Source organism: Primulina eburnea, chromosome 3 (genome assembly GCF_022965805.1).
Source record: "Primulina eburnea isolate SZY01 chromosome 3, ASM2296580v1, whole genome shotgun sequence".
In the NCBI taxonomy this organism is placed as follows: domain Eukaryota; kingdom Viridiplantae; phylum Streptophyta; class Magnoliopsida; order Lamiales; family Gesneriaceae; genus Primulina; species Primulina eburnea.
Window position 1 is genome coordinate 9,771,772 of NC_133103.1, and position 5,821 is coordinate 9,777,592.

The 5,821-nt window shown below is 33.2% G+C and overlaps 1 pseudogene; it reads right to left on the reverse strand.

Moving 5' to 3' along the window:
* Nucleotides 1–1,989: 1,989 nt before the first annotated feature.
* On the reverse strand, nucleotides 1,990–5,275 carry LOC140826173 (cysteine-rich receptor-like protein kinase 15; annotated as a pseudogene).
* Nucleotides 5,276–5,821: the final 546 nt, after the last annotated feature.

Consider the following 5,821-nt stretch of genomic DNA (forward strand, 5'->3'; position numbering starts at 1 on the left):
ATAAAATAAAACTTCAAATATTAAATTTAAAAATTATCTTAATCTTATAATATAAAAATACTAATTTTCCATAATATCATATTTTTTAAATTATATGCTGCAAAAGTTTGCTAGTTATATAAAATAATGGTTATATTTAAAATATGCTAATAGATTCTGAATTACCAAAAAATAACTCATACTCAACTTTTATTACAAAAAATATTATTTCAATATTTGAATTATCAATTTTGCGACGGTTTTTGATTCAAAAATAATCGATAACACCTAATTTTTTTGTAGTGTAACTCAAGTACGCGGGTCAACACGTCCCAATCCATGCATGTTATATGGCGCCATCTCAAACAACGTGTCGTGAACGTAACAAAATGTGTTAAGTACGATAATCAAGGCTATTTGGAAAAAATATGCGGTCATTAATTTCTCCAACTCAAACATTTTACAAAGACAACCGAGCAATGTTTCTGTAATAATCATTTATAACTCCCAGTCTCCCATCCTTTTATAATGCTTTTTGAAAATTACTGGAGAAGGGAAATTAAAGAAAAAAGATGCTCGTCGGTTCAAACTTCAAACATATATAGTATTTTCAATTTTCTTTCGTATCTTCAAATTGGTAAAATAATTTTCTTTGTTCACTAATTTGTCCAATTTTAGGTTTTGATCATTAAATTTTCAAAGTTAAGTTTTGGTAATTTTGGTTAAATTATTGACTTGACATCTGATGAGTCAGCAATTTGAAATCTCATTTCAACGCTTCTTTTTTTTTTTTTTTTTTTTTTTTTATCTACTACATGCTCTGCTTTCAAGTACATATATATAACAAGATGGTGAAATATATCATAGTTCACATGAAACAATATATAAACAAGTAAGAGATGGATTCGAAGTTTATGATCTTACTTCTCTAAACCAACAAAAATATATTTGAAATATATGCATTTGAAATTCATCATTCCAAATGTAAATTTATAATTATTACTTTGAAAAATATACAAACTTGTTAGTCCCATATTCATGGGTAATTTCTTGATTTTATGAAATATAAAAGGAACCAGAAACCACTTTCAGCACCTCATCGGTGCTCACAAAGGTGTGCACGGTAGGTGTGCAGGATATCAAAATTATATATATATATATATATATATATATATATATATATATATATATATATATATATATATATATATATATATAATCATTTGGGTGTAGTTTGTTCTATTTAAAGAGATGGAATATTTTTTCTTACAATTCATCGTTTCAACAACCAAAAAGCGAAAATGATAATCAATTCCAATAATCTAAGATTCAATTTAGATTCTTTACTTATATTTTAGGTTATATTTCTTGAACCAAAGCAATGCATTTCAAATCTTCAATTATAAAAATTATCTTGTATCTGATTTTCAAAGCTTTTTCTTAAATAAAATATGCTACAATCCAAGCACAAATAGGATCATCTAATTTATTAAATGAAGGATTGATTATGTGCATAAATATATCAATATTTTTTTATTATTACAAATTGAATTTTTGTGGGTATTTTGAGTTATCACGAGGACAACACTTATAATTTGTTCTTATATGAATTTTAATGAATTGTGATCCATCGAAAATATTTGGTCCATTTTTTTATTTTCTAACTCCAATTTTTTTGTCACATTCCAGCTTTAACTCAAATGTTTTCAGCTAGATAAATTATTTTGACTCGATTTAAAACTTGGGTTATTCAAGCTAGATTTGTTTGGTTTCAACTTAATTAATATTTTATCTTTGTTAAACAAATATTTGAATATGGGTCAGAGTACTCTTGAGTTGAGGTAGTTTATTTTATTTTAAAATAATTACTAAAATAACAAATCCGTCTACATAATTTAATCTTGAATTCGGCTTGAAAAATACTCGAACATGTTATAGTTTAGTTCAAGTTCATTAATTAATTTAACTTGAAAATCTCACAACTCAGCTTGCCTTGTTTGCAACCTTACATAGGCATCACAATAAAAAAAGGTCTATTGACATATGACAACACAAATTACAAGAGAAAATGATAAACACGACACATTAGTCAATCATGAACATTAACCATATTCTTCAGAACTCATCTAGGATGAAACTCGGTCACGGACATGACATTTTTTGATGATTCAGTAGAATGATCTGACATATTTTGGGATGATGATTTGGTAGACTCAAAGTCTTTTGAATCATATGCCGGAAAAATTGCGATCTTCGAATTGTAACCACTAGTAGTGAAAAATACTGGCTCGAGAGGAACCGGTAGAGATATGGTAAAGCTGCTAAGCATCAGAACGACGGAAGCCATTGTTGGTCTATCTGTTTGATTATCTTGCACACACAACAGACCAATATGAATGCAGCGTAACATATCTTGTAAGGAACCCAAATTAGCCCTCAACGCAGGATCGATTATATCCTTTATTGTTCCTTGGCGCCAATATTTCCATGCCTACAAGATAATTTCCTCTTAAACAGATGAGCATTTAAGATTATCATAAACAATATGGAAATCGAGGTTCTTGATTAACGGTGTGCAACTAGAATGACTAAAGTTGTGGGGGCTAATTAAATAAGTGATTATCTCAATTATACATGGAAAATTAAAATGAGCGGGGGAGCAACCCTCTCCTCTAAAACTTTGTTGGTCTACCTAGATTATGAAGTTGGTAATTTAATTCAGTAAAAACTCAGACTCATGTACGAATGCACATTTGCTTACCAGACTTAAGAGGTCTTCTGTATCCTCTCCATTTCGAAAAGAGCTGTTTTTCCGGCCGGTTATGATTTCTAGGATCAGTACACCAAAGCTAAATACATCCGATTTAACAGAGAACTGTCCATGCATTGCATATTCCGGAGACATATATCCGCTGCAATATGCAAGTTATTAGTATCTGTATGTGAGGAAAGACTATTCTACCAACTAAACATATAGAGTAGTATGAGGTGGCGAACCGTGAGGGTGAAAGGGTTCATGACTCCACCCCAAAATAAGAAGATTTAAAAGGTTATCCAATCGTTATTAAAAAAGAAATACATGTTTAATTTCACTCCCAAGCCTATCCATAGGACGTCTCATGATCCCAAATGATTTGAATACGTTCCCATTTTAAGTGAAACATGCAACACTTACTATGTTCCCACAATTCTGTTGGTATTACCCTGAGTTTCATCTGCGGCACACAACCTCGCCATTCCAAAGTCTGCGATTTTAGGGTTCATTTCACCGATCTAAAAGTATATTGCTAGCTTTAAGGTCGCGGTGAATTATTTTGATTCGAGATTCTTCGTGCAAATATAGAAGTCCCCTCGAAATTCCTCCAATGATTTTGTAACGCATCTCCCAATCCAAATAGTTGCCCTTGATTGAGTCTGTAGTACACTTGAGTATATGTATAAATCTGAAGAACATGTGAGCTCAAAAGTGGTGAAATAATTACTATAACAAAAAAGATTACCGAATATGAATCTATCGAGGCTTTTGTTCTCAACGAACTCATAGATAAGAAGTCTCTCTTTCCCTTCCATGGAGAAACCCAAGAGTCTAACAAGATTCCGGTGTTGTAGCTTGGCCACTAGTAAGACTTCATTCTTGAATTCCACGTCACCTTGGCCCGAATCCACGGACAATCGTTTTACAGCAATTTCTTGCCCATTCGAAAGTTTTCCCTGTTATTAAATCTTAACATATTCAAACTCTATCCGTATCACTGAAACATTCAATCGATGCAACATGCCACAATGTTTTTAATTAAATGGAACTGATGCATCTGCTTACCTTGTAGACGGCACCAAATCCACCTTGCCCTATCTTGTTATCATTTGAGAAATCATGTGTTGCAGCTTTGATTTCGTGAAAATCGTATTGTAGAGATTCAGCTACATTGATGTCGGGTGTAGCTTCAAATTGAAAGGGGTGTTTTAGCGAGTTTGTTGCTTAAAGCCTGGAGGTTAAGTTTGGTAAACGATGAGAAAATACTTACATTCAAGTTGTTCCATCTGCTTCTTCTTTGTTCTCTTTATAAACAGGATGAAAGCAACTACAGCTACTATTAGACATACAACGATTGAAACGACCACGATGATGATGGTTTGAACTTTACTATTGCCTTTTGTTCCTGTAAATTCATAATGAATTTGAAAAAGTTTACCTTTCCCAGAAATTAAGTCCTGAATATGTATATTATTTATGGTCTTTGGTACGTCTGAGCCATGTCAACGTACATTGATATAGATTCTCAAAATCGCAAAGAGTCAAATATACAAGATAAAAAATATAAAGGTTCATAATACATTTATCGTCCATTACCTGGCTTTGTCGGCGGCGACGGACCAGGCAGTAGTGAAGATGGCGGTGGTGTTATAAGCGCCTGTATTTCTTGAAGCCTGGTTTCATTGTAAAATGACGCAACTTCATAACGCATATTGCAGCTAGGCTTTAGAACTCTACACCCTTTCTTGTTGACGCATTGAGTTGGAAGATCCGCAGCCTCCCTTAAACAAGCGCTGCAACTCTCCGGAGACAAATCCGGGGTACACTGAACCAATGAAAAAATATTCTGAGAATTTATAGAACTTGTATTCCCCGATGCCACTTTTCTTAAAGAACCGCCGCCAGCAGCTTGGTCACGAAGATTATCCAGTAGCTTTCTAACATCCGCCATGAATTCGTTTGGTCTCGAAGCATTCCCTGAATTCCACCATATATAAGTTGGGTTAGTCTCCCTAATTCCGTACATGCTTTCATCAGAGTACCGTATCGTGCAAAATTCATCCAACCAAACTGCCTGTTTTTGGTATGGGCAAGACTTTACTATTTCAGTGGCGGCATTTTGGATACATGTACTACATGTTTGGGGCTGAACGTCCCCTCGACAAAGGACGGAGGCATATGCTGTGTCCGGGATTTGCCCCGTCGAGGCGTTGTAGAATCCAAGGTAATCGACGTTTGTAGATAAAGAAGAGAGGAGGCTGTTGAGGTTAATCTCATACGTGCTATTTCTCGTGTAATTGCCGTTGTTGATGCATAGCGCCTGCGCCTCTCCATGGGCTAAAAGGTTTGCGAGAATCAAGAAAATGGAGGCGAGCTGCAATAATTTAGAATTCATAACTATGTGATTGATAGCTTCAACTATGTTATCCAAGACTCATTAATCGGAGTGTCTTGAATGAATTAGATTTCGAAAAAATATAATACAAAACATTGCAGCATGAGTTGAAAGATGATTCGGAGAATATGAGGACGTTATCTGTGTTAAAAACTACACATCTCATGTATTTATTGGAAAATAACTCTCAATTTCGATATTGACATTAAGTTTTCAAAACAATGCATTTCAAATATTTTAAATTCCTCTATAGATTATTTTTCTTGAATCAAAACAATGCATTTCAAATATTCAATTACAGAAATTATCCTGTATATGATCAATATTTTGTGATCATAAATTGGAATTTTACCTGTATTTTGAGTTATCATGAGGACAACACTTCTAAATTTTCCTTATTTGCATTTTAATCGATTAAATTCCAACCTAAATATTTGTCTATTTTTAATTATAATTATTCCTGTTTTTTTTTATACTCGAGCTAGAATCATTTTAGCTAGATCAATTATTTTAGACTCGAATTTGGCTCAAGTAAATGTTTGGACTAAAACTATGTTTGTTTGGTTTAAGCTTCATTATCTATCCTGGTAAAACAATTAATTATCATTGGAGAGTTGATGTGGCGTTGAAAAGTGATGACATTGATGTTGCACAGAAACTTGGCGTCACACCGTACATTGTTGAAGAGTCTG